Genomic DNA, 18,345 nt, shown 5'->3' with positions numbered 1-18,345 from the left:
TTATTGTGACCGTTTCTTCTCTTCGTAGACTGTCCTCACTTTTGTTTTTTCTTTTGTTTTATTCTTCTTCATCCTTTTTTCTATAGATTACAATCCACCCATAAATGCCCAATTTTGTTACATTTGTAACATTTCAATTTATATCTTTTTACATCATGACTTATTTCCCCACAAATATAACATTTTGTCTTATCACAGGTTACTTATCAAATTATCATCTTTTCCACAGAAAAACATGTTTTCAGTTGTCCCCAGTATTTAACAGCACCTCTGTTACTCTCTAAACTTCATACTAAGGATATGAACACTTTTTTCTTTCTCCATTTTCAGTGTAATATGACAGTCAACTGTCCAGTCCACAATCCTCCGTTATCATAGACTTTGCAAATGTGCATCATTTCTTTAAAAAGTTTTCTTAAATGTCTTTTTAAAGTCTCTTTCAACTTCAGTTTGAAATTGATAATGTATTTTTGGGGTCTATATCATGACATTAAACGATAAAAAGAGCGAACGCTCTTTTATTGAACAGTAAAAACTGAAAGCAGTAAATGTCGAACACACGGAACAGAGATTTATTTCCCAGGGGAAAAAAATCACTCCTCTGCAAAAAAAAAAAAAAAAAAAAAAAAAAAATCCAAACGCAAAATAAAGTGGGGGGCTTTGCCCACCACACCCCCTACTTAAATATACAAACTCTGAGATCGCACCACAGTGGAAGAAATGTCAAAATCATGAAAATGGCCCACTAATTTTTTTCCTGGGAAATAAATTGCTGTTCCATGTGTTTGCCATTCAGTGCTTTTGACTTTTAGTGTTCTATAAAAGAGCATTTGCTCTTTTTATTGTTTGACATCATAATATAGACCCATTTTTGTTTCATTGTGAAATGCTTTTACCACATAAGAATTCCATGGATTATGGTTCCTTTTTTTCTCATACCCCCCCCCCCCCATAAAACTTTCAAGAACAGAGCCAGTCTCAAAAATGTCACAAAATGTCTCTTTATGAATAAGAATAAATCCTCTTACCTCTTGAGCCTTCTCTGCCAATGGGACAATTAAATTATTCTAAATGTCGCAACTGTCCATTTCTTCTTCTTTCTTCTGAATTCTCAACATCAATTTACTTTGTTTGCTGACATTTCCTTTATTTTGATCATCTCTCATCACTTTTCCTGCAGTTTTTCTAACAGTCTCGACATATGATTTTTTTTGTCTGGCAATATTCCTTCAAAATAGCTTATGATTCCTCCAATTGAAAATTTTCCAAAATTTTACCCAAAACAACATCTTTTCTACTCTCTGACTTGTTCTGCAACAACAATTCACCAAAATATGCAAGGAAATCAGTGTGATTAATAAGATCAATGGTGATGAAGCCATTCTTATATTGAATTAAAAGTTGAAAGTTCTTCAGATCTGGTCAGAAAAGACATTCTTGTAATTGGAGATTCAGTTATTATTGGAAATGATACTTATAATTGCATAGAAGATAATAAACATTAAAAAGTGTTATGCTTTCCAGGAGTAAAAATAGAGGATGTGAGACAAGTCTTATATGCCTTAAGGTAAGGAATTAAGGATTTGTCTTTATTTATGATGGTACAATTGATCTCATTCACTAAGACTCTATGACTGTTAATAGGAAACTTACAGACTTTTTAATAGTATAGCTTGTACAGGTGTTAGGACATATTTTTCACACATCACATATAGAAATAAGAATTAGGTCACTGTGAATGAAGAGATGTTTTGGGGTAAATACCTACATGAAAAAAATGCCCCATTTTAAAAACTGGAAATGTGTAGAGCACCTGAGCCTAATTTTGGGCACACATGTGTTTAGACAAGATGGCATGTATTTGTCAAGATCAAGGAAGAGAATTTTTGCAGGAAATATTTTGCAGCATTTCACAAATATAAAGCAGGATTTGTGCCATGTCAAAAATTTAACAGTTCACAGATGGCAACATTTGAAGCATCTCTGATGGTTGTTAATGCAAGAAGCATTAATAATAAAGTTTTTTTTTATTGGATAACTTGCTACACTCCTACAAGTTTGATGTTGTTAATTTTGGTCAGAGAACAATTACTGGAAACCCGTTCTGTCAGAGTATAAATGTTTTTACTGTATCAGATATTCTAACAAAAAATCAGGTGGAGGTGTTATGCTTGGGATTAAAGATACTTAAAAGACCTGTGATTAACATGTTAAGTTATAACATCAATACTGAAGATTGTGTAATTGTGACAATAACAAAAAAATCCTGGATCACATAGCAATTGTTTGAGTGTATAGTCCGCCAAGACCAAATACTGATGACCTAGAGGAATTCATATATTTCTTGCATGAAACATAGGAGGGAAGAATAATAGTGGTTGGGGAATTACACTTACCAGAAACATACTTGAATAATACTGATTCCATGACATTAGTAAGGAAATAATTCACAACATATGTTCAGGATCAAAAATTGCTTCACATTGTAAAAGAAGAATACATTGGAAACGAACACACTAAACATTGTCTGTGTTTCTAAAGAAATTACTGTTATTTCATGTCAAGTTTTGCCACCATAGATGTGCAGTGATCATGGGGTTATAATTTAATTTGTTGCTAGATAATTCTGCTAAAATGAAATCTTAACTAACACATAGAAGGCTAATTACAGATTATATGGAAGTAAAGCCATCACTATGTAAAACTAACTGGAATGATGGGTCCAGTAGAATAAACACAGAAGGATTGTGAAAAGTTTTGAAAGAGAAATTGAGTGAAAAATGTTTAATATCAGAATCTTGTTATATAATGTCAGGGGGATTTATTTCCATAAGAACAAGGTACTTGATTAAGGTGATACAAAAAATATAAGAAATGGAAAAGATGTCGAACTACAACTTTGAAAAGTGAAATAAGCTGGACAAACAAACTAAGCACAGTGTGAGACAATAAAAAAATGAACACAATTTATATAAAGATATTGAGCATAACAGGAATCAATTTTATAGATACATAAGGTATGAAAGGAGTGATGATATGCAATTTGATAAAATAGGTGTAGATTCTAACACTTATTCTCAGACACAACAGATTATAGATTTATTTACAAAATCTTATGTAAAACAGTTTGGTTCCACAAAAAGGGGGGGGGGTAATAAGTTGTTTTAGTAACAACAAGATAACCTCAGATACTGGAATCCAGCTAGATTATATTGAAAATTAACAATGCAAACTGGATCCAAGCAAAGCACTGGGAGGAAACAGACATACTAATAATGATTTGAGAACACTTCAGCAAGAGCTTATAGTACCATTATATCTATTATCTTTTAGATCATATAAATATGGGGAGACTCCTAGAGATTGTAGACATGAGCTTATTAAACCTCCCTTTAAGGGAAAGAGGAGTAGGACAAATCCAGAGTTGTATAGACCCTTACGTTTACTTTCATGTTGTGGAAAAATAATGTAGAAGGTAATATTGGATAAGTTATTGTCAGAAATGGAAAAGTGGGACTCAAAAAATTGTATCAGCAAGCATATGTTAAAATAGATCTATTATCACCTGCAACATGTTGTTCTATAGCTACCTGTATCCAATATGCAGATGATTCAACATTAATATGCTCAGCCACCTCTCCATCAGATCTTCAGTCATTAACCCAAAATGTGTTTAATACAGTTGAGAAATGGCTTCTACACCAATGTCTTATCTTGAACCCCAACAAGACAAAACTTCTACTATTTACTCCCACCCATAGATCCTCCCCACTTAATTTTACTGTTATATCAAGTAATGGTACTACTATCTCTCCTGATCCTACTACAAAACGACTTGGGGTACTAACAGATAAGCTTACCTTTGATTCCGATATAAACAGTACTATAAAAACAGTCAACAAGAAACTAGGTTCCCTCTATAAGATCAAACCCTTTCTAGCCCCACTAGCCAGGTCCACTATTGCCCATACCCACTTAATCTCTACCCTACTATATGCCTCCCCTATATATACTAAACTATGTAAAAGCAACTTGAACAAGCTGGCCATCTCCTACAATAACATTGCCAAATTTGCAACTGGGTCTACCTACAGAACCCATCATTGTCACAATCTTAAACAGCTAGGATGGTTAAAGCTGCCAAATCTTCTAACATTTAACCAACTAACAGTTGCCCACAAGATCCTGTATCAACCTACTAACACACCAATACTGACAAATCTTATCACCCCCCCCATAGCAACATAAAGACCTTGTGCTCATCTAATAAACGACTTGTGCAAATATGTAAAACTAACAATTTGGCTGGTGACTCTCTGTTGTCTAATACTACTGGCAAAACCTGGAAATCCCTCCCCAGTGATCTAATCTCCCTTACCTCAATCACCCTATTTAAAAGCAAACTGAAACCATACCTTAAAGCACAATGGTTATGCCCCTGTGATAACCCTGACTAACTACCTCACTTACCAGTGGGTATTACTGATCTTATCTGCATGTGCTGGATACTTTTCTGTTACCTAAAAAGAGTATGCGCCTGTACAGTTGAAAAGTTTTACTTGTGATTTCATTGCTATGCCTAACTATACCTGATATGTACCAAATTTGTGAGTAAAATTCCAGTGTATGGTAAAAAACTGTAATGTACCTCAATTTTTTGTAAAATCTCTCTTACTGTAAATCATTTTGTAAATGTGGAGCTTTTCTCCCAGGCCTCTACTAAAAATGGACATATATCCAGCTGGACTAGCCTGGTCAAGAAATATAAAATAAAAATAATAAAATAAAATAAAATAATAACAGCTATGAATGAAAAGTTGTACTGTGATGTAATTTATATTGGTTTAACTTCAGCATTTGACAGGGTCATACACAAAGCATTGATCAATAAATTAGAACAACTAGGTATTGATTTACTCATGATAAGATGGATAGCTGCATGGCTTACAAATAGGGCATGGCAACAGTACAGCAACTGGACAGGTGAAATTCTTGGTTACAGTCAGGGTGTCCCACAGGGCTCTGCTCTAGGCCCTTACTTGTTTAGATATTATCTTTCAGACATATCTTTTTCATCTGAGGTGTTCTGCAGTCTGTATGCAGATGACCTGAAACTGGGTAAACCGATTACATGTGTTACAGGTAGAGCATGACTGGAAAAGAACTTGACTAAATTAACCAGTTGGCTCAGGAGAATAATATGCTGATAAATACATCAGAAACTAAGAATATGAGATTTGAGAGACATAAATTGAAAGGTGAATATTTAATACTGCATACAGTGATTGAAACTGTAGATTCATTTAAGGACCTGGGTATATGGGTAGATTCAGCTTTGAGGTTTTCTAATCATGTCAACCAATTGGTTAATGACAGCTATAGAACTATAGGTTGTATAAAAATATTTATAAAGTCTAGAAAATCAGCAATGATGAACATTGTATGTTAATTTCATTAGACCCAAACTTGAGTATGGAATAGCAATATGGAAACCTTATAAGAAAACAAACATGAATAAACTAGGATGAGTACATCAGAAATATAGTAAGTGAATTTAGAAATGTTATGATTGAGGTATGTCATATGGAACTGATGACAATAAAGTCAAGAACCATTAGGACAACATCTTACTATAATATATGGGTTACCTTACAAAACTTGTTAAAACAGTCTTAGTTTTATTAGTAAGATGTTACAGTTTAATTAATTGATTTAATCTAGAGTGGATGTCTTTGTAAATACTTTAGTTGTTTTATTAGATGTTATAATTGTTTATATGTTAACTACTTGTATAAGATTGTCATAATATTTATTTTGTATGTTAAAATTAATAAACTTGTTTTTTTAAAAAAAAAGAAATATAGTAAGTGCATTCATGGATATGAAAACTTAAGTTATTCTGAAAGACAAAAATATCTGGACTTGTACAGTGTCTCTTATTCAAGTATATAGGGCATTTAGAAACAACTACCTCTGGGAATATGGGGGGATTATCAAAAAGTAGTAGAAAATCATCAGATAACCTATGTAGAAGATTCTATATGAATGTGAAGTGTACTAATTTTTTTTGAGAGAGCAGATGATGCATGGAACAGACTACCAAATTACATTAAAATAAGCACTAGTTTAGATATATTTAAGAACAGCCTGGACGCTTATTATAGGAACAGCTGTGTTGGTATATTCACAGGCTAGAAGGGCGGAATCTTGTAGAACTTCAAACACTGCATTGGCATTCACCTCTGTGCTATCATCTTGAGTCTCCTAGAGTGCTGTACTGCCAACTGCCACTATGCTAGGAATGGAACAAGCACTCTCCTAATGAGTAGTTTTTTTAATTGATATACTGTATAGATTACATATTATTTAATATTTAGATTATATACATCTATTTACAAAACTCCATACATAAAATTCAATTTAAGCATTCCCCCAACTCTTTTATCCACAACAAAACATTATTTTCTCCATAATCTTTGTCAAAGTCCATTCTCCATTGTATTTGATTTCATTTAGTCTCTCATTCCATATAGTACATGAAACATAAAATATTACTATGTCAATTTTCTTCACGTCTTCCTGTTTTCATGCACCACAAAAAAACAAATTATATTATGTCCATATTTATTTGCTCGAGTTTTATCAAATGTTTCACCCTATTATGTTTGCGTATTTCTTTCCACAAATTATTAACTCTTTCACATTTCAAAAACGCATGCTCAGTAGACTCAAAAATAGAAAATAGATGTTAATTTATGTTTTGCTGTTGTTGTTTTGACTGACTTCACTGGCCAAGAAGCACCTGGATATGTGGCTGAAATTGTCCGGCTGATTTCAAAAGGGATAACACAATGTTTGCAATGTGCCTTAGAAAGTAACTTGTTGCAAGAGGTTGAGCAGGGAGAAATAAAGAGCATGCAGCTAGGAGGGAATGCTTTGAGCGGAGCACATATGAGTTTAAAAATCTTTTTATAGTTATTATATCTTATCATTATGGCTTTTTTCTTATCTTTTTCTAAATCTTTCAATGGATCAATACAATAAAATGCTTTCATAATATTTAATTACCATTCCTATTTTTTTCATATACATTCTATTTTATTTTTTCATAACACAATTTACAGTGCTTTTACTTCTTTTTTTAAAATTCATTCCTTCCCACAGTTCTTTGTATTTACAATATAGTATCATTTCTATCAAGTTTTATTTTCCTTCATAATTCCCTTTAATACCTTATATAAAATTAAAGATGTTGCATGTACTATAGTGTTTATTAAAGCCATGCCTCCTTGCTCTTCTTTCAAATATAGAATCCCGCTTTTGACTAGATTCAGTCTAGACCCCCATATAAAAGAAAATATAATCATCATTAGTTCCTTTTCATACTTAATAGGAATCATATATACATAAGCAATTTTTGCTATTACCATGGTGTTCAATAAGTGTGCTTTTTCTGTATGAAAATCTATATGATTTCCAAAAATAGTCATATCATTTACTTCTTTGAGTACATTATCACATTGTTGTTGTCTGTACTCATTCCTTCCAAATATTATTCCTAATATATCAATATATTTTTAATTGAAATCCATACTTCCTATCATACCTTCAAAACCAAATCCTTTACTTTTCTCTTTACTTATACTTAAACCATTTTTATAAATTTATACTTAATTTTTCATTTACTTCTTCTATCCATACTTTATTTTTAACAATTAGTGCAATATCAGCTGCATATTGGCAATTATACTTCCTTCACCACTTTGTATCAACAACTACTTGACATTTTATTACTTTCCTTCACTATTACATTTACAACTAATGAGAAGCTTACACTACTAGCTGGGCATCCCTGCTTTATTCCACATTCTATTTTTATTTCATTCCTAATCCAGCCATTTACATTTAGATTCACATAGTTTATTTCATAAACTGATTAATTTTAATATTTTTGCTTACATTATATGCCTTAAAAATTCCCCATAATGATTTGTATTCAATATTATCATAGGCTTTACTTATATCCCCTATCATAGCCTTTGCTTCTACATTTTTATTTATGATATAATCAAATATTTATTTTATTATCCATAATAACTCTTGACTTCCTTTTCTTCTGAATACATTTTTTGTAACCTTTTTGTTATTATTCTCATGAAAATGTTATAATCTGTATTATTAAATGTTATAAGTCTCCAATTTTTTATCTCCTCTTTATTTCCTTTTTAAATATAAATTTTATAATTCCTGTACATATTGCTTTTTCTTTAATTCCAGTTTCTAACCATTCATTCATAACTTCTATAACAATTATTTTTGCCACTCCTTTATTTCTTTAACATACCATATTCAATTTTATCCAGTCCTGTTGCAAAGTTCATGTTAATATCTTTCAGAATTTCATTCAATTATTTTATAGTTATTTTTTATTCTAAATAGTCATTATCTTTGTTATTTAATTTTTCAACTCTATAAATTTGTTCTGTTTTCTTCTCTGTTAACAAATAATTCTAATACATATTCTTTAATTATTTTGTATACTGATTCTTGCTGTCTTATTTGCTTATCTTCCTTATTCTTTAATTCTCTTATTAGTTTTCCTTCTTTTATTATTTAACTCAAATAGGGTGTTACCTCTTCTTTCTTTCCTTGTAAGCAATATTTTTATATAACAAGTTGTTAATCTTAATTTGATCCATTTTATATATTTATGTTTCTTTTTCCTAAAATGATTTTTTCTTCTCTAATAAGTCTATGAATATTTCTTGACTTAATATCCTATATCTCACTTTTTCTTTTCCTCTTTTCTTCCTTATACATTCTAAAAACACTTTTTTTTATATTTCCTTTTAAAATGAAGCCACCAAACAGCCCAATTCTCATAAAACTCTCACATATTCATAGTCTTTTTCCAAAATTTCATAAGTTTTTCTCTTCTAAATCTAATTTCTTTTCATTAATTCTCTTTATTCCTTTTCCTATTCTTATATATTCTTCATTTTCCTGTACTTTAACCCATATCTGGACATGATCCAAAAATCCAGCATAATTAATTCCTTTTTCTTTGACTTTTAAAGTATCAGATATTAAAAAATAATCAATTTCATTCATTTTGTAGGTCCAGTGGTTATTCCCCCATACACTTAACTTTCCACTTCTCATAATTTCTTTAACCATTTTAGCATCACAATTGCTCTCATTTTTCATAAATTACAATTTAAATCATCCACCACTATAATGCCCATATGTATACAAATATATTCAAGAATATTTTTAAACATCATTTCTCTCTCTTTTTGTTACATATACATATAAAGCTATAATTCTATACAAATATTTTTCCATCTCAAGTCTATTACTGTAATTTGTCCTCGTTCCACTATGGTTACATCTAATATTTTAATGCTTTTTTGACATAATATACATATGTCCAAGCATGTTTCTTTCCCCCATGTTCCAAACTACCCCACCATTCCAAAGTTTTTCAGTTTGTGTTCTTTCTTCTTCTGTTAATAATCTGATATCTTCTAAAATTATAACACATGCCTCTACTGCAGCACACCACACTGTTCACATTTAAAGTTAATATTATCAGCTTTTAAGAACAGTTAGTATAATGAAATATTTATCCCTTTCCTTTTTTATTTTCTCTAAGCTCTAAGCATTATATTTTAAATTTTTCTTTTCCTTTTTAACTCTTTATCCTATCAATTTTTTTTTCTTTCTTACTGTACACAAGTCAGCTTCTTCCTCACTTGTATCCTCTGTTTCCTTTTCCTTGTTACTTTCTTCAGCTTCATGTACAACCTCTTTATTAGTCACATATTTTTGTACATTTACTTGTATAACACATTCTTCTATCTCTTTCTCCTGTATAACTTCATTTTCATTTTCTTGCATGCTCATTTCACATTCTAGCCATGAATGCCGAGTATTGACACGTTTTGCACTTTAAATCAGTTTTTTTGCATTATGTCCTGTTTTACCACATAAAATCACATCTTTGTTATTACATTCATTAATTAATTAATCACTCTTTCCTCAAAAGTAACAAGTCTTTGGTTGACCCTTGTATTTCAAAAACACCCTATTACCATGAGCATTAATAATACTAGGTATGTGTATAACATTATTGTTTTTCATTTTCAGTATTACTCCACATTCCCATCCCTCAGTCCACAGTGGCGGCTGGTGACTTCAAATCAAAGGGGGGCTGCAGGAGACAGCTGAATGGGTGGGGTCAACGTGAAGTGGTGTGGCCAAATAGAAAGGGGAGGAGCTATGCTCAAAACCACAAAAACTAAATATACTGCCCTGGGTGACAAACCGTCATTATGAGAGTCCAATCAAGACAAAATGAAGTGTAGAAGAATAAAAATATTTCAATGCATTGGCTGCATGACAGCTTAATATCTAGATGGAAACAAAAAAGGTTGTGAGGCATGAAAAATAAATTACTTTTTTTTAAATACATTAATGGAATGCCAGTCAAAATCAAGTATAAGAAAAACAAGCAGCACTCAACTCAAACCACTTCTTGCACTGCAGTTCTAATTATAATTTATATTCAGCTTTATTAAAGTACCAAGTAACATGCTGAAAGTAGAAATCTCTGATGCCCCCACTTGTAAAAATGTTCCTTATCCAAAAAAGACATACTACGTGACAACTACTTGTTTCATGGTGAAAACATGATCAAAGTAAAAAATGAAAAGCAAACAAGAAATAAGCTCAAGATACATTGCTTAAAAGGATTATTGTACAAGTTATGGACCACACTAAAAGGATTACTGTACAGGTTATGGACCACATGATTGGCATTCTGTTTACGGGTAAAGCCTGCAGAGATGACTGGAAGTCTCCAAGTGTAATGAGACTCTTAAAATAATGTAATCCTGTCCTTTATTACAAATACTGGCATATGTATTTCAATACCCAAGGCTTATACATTATCTAGTTAAGTATTCTCTACATGGCAACAGAAAGGCTTTCAATGTTGGCAATTCTTTAACAGTATGCTTATTAAAGCTTACTTGCATCTTGCAATCTCAGCCAAGCTTACCTAATGGTCATTAAAGTATTGCTACTTAAACACAGAGCAACAGGCACTTTGAGTAATAAGCATAAATCAACAGTACAAAAATATGACAGAAACCAGACCATTCTGTAAAAATCAAGGACAGATGAAAAGCCACTCTAGTACTTGTGTCTACCTTGGATGGGGGGGATACTCTGCACATTTACACTGCGTAACTACTCCTTGCCTTGCTTCGACACATCCAGAGTCACTACATGGGGGAGTGGGGTGCAACAAGTATGTCACAGTTTGAAATGTCTCTGGCTGACTTGTGATGGCCCTGACACAGTTGTCATACCTCTCAACCTCAGAGCAAGAAATCTGGACAACGCCATACAAAGAAATGGGACAAAGGCCCAAAATTAAGGACAATTTTTTAAATATTGCTCTTATAAACCTAGAAAGATAATAGAGGTCTTGCATTAGTATGAATTTTCTGAATGGTATGAAATCTGAAACTCAAACGTCTGTCATTATTTTCTAACTTCAGTCTTTAATGATTTGTCACTAATTTGCTAAAACAACACACTTTTATGAAAAATGGACCACAATGTGATGTAAAAATATAAAATAGCAACACAATACAGCTGGGAACCTGTCAAAGAAGGGATACTTTAATATTAGTACTGCTAACTTGAGCAGCTGACAAAATAAAAGAATCTACATGCATTTCTGAAATAAAAGTAATCTAACTGATTATTACAGTTATTTCTTAATTATAAACCCTCCATGTTTTCTTCCAAAATTGCTATTTTGCAGAGGGATCATTAGGGGAAGAGCAACATTTTGAGCCAAAATCAGGGACAGTTGAGAGGTTTGGCTATGCCTAATTCTATAAAGCAATTTATTTGCATGTACCTCTCAACCTGTAATGCAATAAATCTGGACAAGGCCAAATATAATGGGGGAAAATATAAACAGTACTAAAAATTGCTCTTGTATAAACTGAAACAGTTGATAGAACAGGTCTTACTTTAGCATGCATTTTTCTGAAGGTTATGAAGTCTGAAACTCAGTGTGCCATTATTTAGTGAATTAATTCCTAAATGATTTGCCAGAAAACCACAAATTTTATGAAGAACAAACCAAAAATAAGAAGCAAAAAATCTATTCATTCTTTGAAAATCTGGAAAGTTGGGAGGTATGGTTCAGCTGGGGCTGCCTAAGTTTGCCGCCCTTCCCCCTCACAAAACCATGGTCGAATGGAGCCTCCCCCTGCAACCATTCCAATGATCCATCACTTGGCTATTTCACTCCATTTACCATAAACACTAACGTGCATACTGATTTACTTCTATGATGGTTTGAACTTCATTTGAAAGTTTTATTTTGCATTTTACAGCACAAACACTAAGACATCTGCTAAACAAACTTGGCATTAAAACTTCTCTGCCACTGAAACTCACATTCATTGAAACAACATTGAAACCCACATTCAAAAAAAATACATTTTACCCGTGGCAGATAAAGATTAATTCTGGGCTGTTTTCAAATCATAGGCCCCTTGCATATGAAACATACATGTGCTCTTTGATACACCTTCCTATTGCTTTGAACATTTTTTCAGTAAACAATGAAACAAAATGCATGCACCAATGACAAAACTGCCCAATTCAGAACATTTCCATCATAAAAGTCTACTCAAACTTCTACAGTCCACTATTATCAGTAAATCCACACCAGACCCTGCCTGTTGTGAGATCTTCCCCTGATGAGACTGCAGCAAACTCCAATCCACACCAGACCCTGCCCGTCACGAGATCTTCCCCCAATGAGACTGCAGCAAATTCCAGACTGCTGACATTGCAGTCCGACCCCGACGCGAGTTCCAGGACAGTCTATGCAGTTTAAAACTGCATAGACTTCTGGGAGCTCTGTTCTTCATGTTTCACAGTCAGGACTGCTGCTGAGACAAGGACTAGTGCGAATGCGCAAAAGTCCGCGATTTTTCTCTTTTCTTTTTCTTTTTATTTCTTTATTTTTCTTTATTTTACAGTTGAGGGGGTTGCAGTCCAGCAGTCCAATAGCAAGGGCCGCCCCTGTTCTCTACATATAGTTAACAAATGATCTTTTAGTTGTTTTGCTTCAACTTCAATTTTAAACTGGATCATTATTCTTTTTTTGTTTGTCTGTAAAAAGTTTGTACCGCATATTCTGACCATGGATAAATATATATATATATATATATATATATATATATATATATATATATATATATATATATATATATATATATATATATATATATATATATATATTTCTTTTTTTTTTTGGTTCCTATGCACCCAAAAATTTTCCATGGCCTGCCAGTCTCAAATATCAAGTCAGAAAAAGACTTTTTCTTAATTAAAATAAATGCTCTTACCTCTTTTGCTTAGACACCCAGAGGTGCTATGGCAGAGTCTCAAATCTCATACATGTCCTAACTCTCTTCTTTTTTACTGCTCACATGCAAAGTACTGTATACTTCTTTTTTGTTACTTTTATTTTTTTCTTTCTTTTTAGTTCCTTCTATAACAGTTTGTGCATAAGTTTTTATCTCTAGAACCTTTTCTGGCACAGTCACTTCTTCTCCTTTTTCTTCTTTTATTTTTTTCCATGCTGTCACTCCATGAAATTGCTGCTCCATTTTCTGGCTTATTTTGGTTTACCATTTTTTTCCAAATAATCATCCTGCAAACCCCCCCCCCCCATTGGAGGGTTGAAATTACATTTTTTTCAGACATAACTGTCTCTCTTTCAAACAATCTCCTCTGAAAGTTTTCCTCTGAACCCATCTCTGTTTTGGCTACAATCCACTTTTCCTCCAGTGTCACTGTTTTGTCTGCACCTACATCAACAGAAAATCTTCTGGAAGTGATTTTACCATTTCAACTACATTTTCAGCAACTTTAACTCCAGTTTCAGCAAAAGCTGAATCAGCCATGTGTTCTCCCTGTTCCTCCTGGCTACTTCTATGCCTGGACAGGAAACAGGAAGCTAAGATGTGTAACAAACAAACTCTTCCCCCGACTACCTAGAGTAGGGAAAGTCTCCCAATGCCCTGGCCAGATTTCCCATGTTAATGTAAATACCATCTCAGGTATCCCCGAAAAGAGGCACTAGCCTAGTGAAACAAACCCAGTTAACAAAGAATAAACAAATAAATTATCCTAAGTCACAGTATTGGAGGCACCAGTTATCATGTGTCTACTCATATAAAAGAAACCATCCCTTTTTTCTATAGCACCTCATTGTGTTAAGTTCTTTAAGGAATGTTACGATATTGTATTTACAATTTCCCTTTCTGGTTTTCTGCTGTCATTAAAGAATAACTTACTATTGCTTTTAACCTTTGGGATCATCCTGAGTTCATGCAGCTTTGATAAGGGAATACGCAGTTTTTTTACTTTTATCTAGAATTGCTTTATGACTATGGTGACTATTAAAAGCTAGGGAGTAGTTCTTTTTTAGTACTTATTTTAACTTACCAGAATATTTGTGACCTACTGGCATATGTGGCAACATCTGAGTCTGATTGTTATGCCATTCTGTGGTCTCTCTGTGTTATTCACCTTCCTTATTCACACCATGTTGAGTTTGCATGAAATCTCATAACACTGCCAAATCATGCTGACCTACCATTTTAAGATATTTTAGCCCAGGAGGAGCCCACATTGCAAGGTGTTTATAGACCTTGATTCTTTTCCTTATATTAGGTAAAATACTTGTTGAGTCACTTAGGACTTACACATTTTTTACTGTGCAATGTCAGTCACAGCTGACTGAACTATTTAGTACCTAGGGATTCACAGACCTGTTATTGTGTGTTATCATACAAATATGAGGCATGAATTTCAGTTATCCTGACAAGATGGAGAGAGTGAAGGGCCTCGACTAAAGGCAATGTAGTTTAGGGAGTGTCTGAGGTGAAAAAAAAGACCCATTAAGGAATGCTCAGTTGTTGGGAGAATCTACAAATGAGACAGTATCACTGGAAAAAAAGTCATTGCTACTGTTTGTAGGAATGCTGAAATAAGCAGTAATTCTTAAAACTGCTATCTTAAGTGAAAAGCAGAAGAGGTTTAAAGAGAGGTATGGGCAAACAAATTCATCTTCTGTAGACATAATATATGAAAGTAGTGAAAGAAAAAGAAAACCTAGCTATAAGAAAGGGAAAAAATTAAGTCAGTATGAATATCCCTTGAGGTCACTTAGTTAAAAAATAAATGTCAGGACATTAGTAATGCAAACAACACAAAGAACAGTGATTTTAAGTTTCTGAATATTGTGATAATTTAATATCTCATTTTGTCCCAGACAAAACATTACATGTTGGAGGAACTAACCCAGAGCAGACAGTATTTTATTTTAAAAGTTCAGGTTCTCTAGAAACACAGAACTGGTTTTGTGATTTTTTTTGTTTGTTTTTTTTGTTATTGCTCAGGTTGGATGGAAGTTTTTTGTTTTACTCACCTACTGACTTATTTACTTCATGACTTCCTTGTGTTGTGTAGGTTATTCTCAGTAACACTACAGGTTGTTTTCAGGATATCTGTTTTATTTATCTGGAAACCAAATCATGTAGTATGTGAAAATAAAAAAATCTTGTCCTCAGGAAAAAGAAGCTAGTATACCGCTTTGAGCTAACTATACCACCTGTAAGATCGTAGCAACTCAGTGAACATTAAATGTACTTTGGAGAATATTCACAAGATTACATATTTCTGCATCTTGGCTTTGATAAACATAGCTTACCCCAAATCTATATCAATTAGTGAAATATTTCAGGCTGGTGAAATGGCTGAATGATAAGTGAGTGACACGTCGGTGGCAGCATGATATAGCATAACTATCTTGACATGTACTTTGGTTCTGTGATTTGTCTCAGAATAGATGTGGACAGAGAAATCTCAGTGAATATCATTTGTATGAATTTTATCATGGTCCTTCTCACTGGCAGGTAGAAAATGAGAGGAAGAAGTAAATGTATGATGGAATGGGGTCAATGAGAGGAAACTGGAGGATTGACTAAAAATAGAAAGCTGCAGTTAACAGCCTGGTGTTAAGAATAATGGCATGCACTATTCTGCTGCCAAAGTGGTTAGTGCTATGAGTGATGTTTTGTTGTATGTTTATGTCAGCTATTGCAGTGGCATTACAGATTCACTCAAACCTGTTTGCAGGCAACACCATGAAGCATGGGGTGGTAGAGATGGGTAAAATATGTTACAGAAAAAACTGCTATCTTTTGCAGGAAGGGCAAAGAAATAGTAACTGGAATTTCATATAATAATATACATGGCACTGTAGTTTAATTTGTACAATCTACATAAAACATATAAGGATATATGTATGTCTCTCATATATGCAACAAAATCTAGAAGATTTAGGATTTTTGTCTAGAGATGTTTACACAGATATTTTTATACCCCAAGTAGACTCAAGAGAATTTTTCCTCAGGCAGACAGTTAATGTTGGAGTTGTGAAGGCAAAGAAAGAGATAATTCAGAACATATTTTCTGGGAGTGCGGTGAGTTGGCAGACTTTAAGGATTCCCTGCAGGATGCACTGACGGAGATCCTGGGGTGAGCAGATTGGTCTGACATGGGAGATGATTTTTTTTTTAAACTATGATACTGAATTGGAATTGTATAGACATAGTAAGCCCTTGCTGAGTCTAATAATGGTGGCTGCCAAAAAACAATTACTAGAAAATGGAAATCAAAATCTAAACCAAGTATACTGGAAGTAGTGGTTTGTTTTCATTTATATAAATGTATTTACTCCCTATGTACTGATGGTTTAATAAAGATGCTTCTTGTTTAAAAAAATGGAAGGAATTTAATAATTTACATAATATTGCTTACATTATATGATATATAGAAATGTATGTGAAGTATAATGTTTACCATGTTAATATGGCTTGATTACTTTCATATGAATGTAAATTTGCCTAAGCTACTTTCATATGAATGTAAATTTGACTGTCACAAGTGATATTTCAATAAAGGTGTTTAAAAAAAACTGAAAGGCTGAAAGTAAATGATCAGTGGGTTATAGTTACTCCTATGAAGGATTATGTAGAATAGTGTGACAGTGCCACAGAATGACTGGGAGTACAGCTGTGGAGTGGAAATAATGAATGCTGAAGCCATAACCATATTGTAAAGGCTGCTAAATGAGTCACAAATGGAACATGTTGTCCACTTCTAGGTGGCAGTAAATGTAAAGGATACCTGGGAGGAAAGTATAGAAAGGAAAGTTTTTCAAATGGACTTGAATGGAAGAATGAAAGTATGAACAGTCTGCTGAACACTAATTAATTATACAATGGATGAAATGATAATATGATATAAGATATATAGTATGATATGAATATGCAAAGTACCAACAGGGGAAGAAGGATGGAGGAAGCTTAGGAAGAAAAAAAAGGTTACAGAGGAAAGGGATAAAGTGCAATATAGAATTAAAGTATTATTTTGTGGAAGACATAATGACGCCATGAAATGCCTTTGCAAAGTGAACTGGGAAATATAAGTCAACAGAGAAGTTCAAAAATGACTTGCACAGGTTTAACAGGAATGATCTAGAAAAAATGGGAAGAGCAGTTCGATAATGGTTGGCCACAACTTGCAGGCATATTTGTAGAATACAAGTCTTCCTACCTGAGCATCAGTGTATGTTTATATATAAATATGTTTATTAATATTTTTAATGCAACACACCACTGAAGATATGTACAAGACATGGCCATAGATTCATTAGTAAGTACTAGGCTAGCTGCTCTTGCAGTTCATTTTAAGCCTAGCCAATTTTCATTTTTGAGTTTTAATTAATCTATCCCATTTGGTTAGAAATTGGTCTTACCCATCCCATAGATGATAATCATACATTATGCCTAATGAGAGTAACTGGGACTATGCTATAGATAGTTTGAGGGTACTCATGCATGGGGAAAACCATTTAGGAGCTGCTTCTCTCCATTATTAGTACAGGAGGCTGTCCTGAGGTACTCTGTCCTTGAAACCATTCTGATGATGTTGCAAAAGAGCTTTAGATCCCTAGACTGAGTATTTCTGATATAATTGACTTGCTGTTGTGCACAAATCCATCAGCATTGGTTTGGAGGATGCCTTGTATGCCAGGCACATGTCACCTCTTAGCTGTCTGTAGGATACAGAGTATGGTGATAGGACTTTGAGTTGGTCTATCTAGGACATGTTGTTTAGGCCTTGTATCCTTTTAGTAAGGTATCTTGGCGTGCATTCCATTTGTTGCTTGCGTCC

The sequence above is a fragment of the Protopterus annectens genome, chromosome 3.part0 (assembly GCF_019279795.1).
Source record: "Protopterus annectens isolate FY-2018-M chromosome 3.part0, PAN1.0, whole genome shotgun sequence".
Taxonomy (NCBI): Eukaryota; Metazoa; Chordata; order Ceratodontiformes; family Protopteridae; genus Protopterus; species Protopterus annectens.
This window is presented reverse-complemented; position numbering follows the sequence as displayed.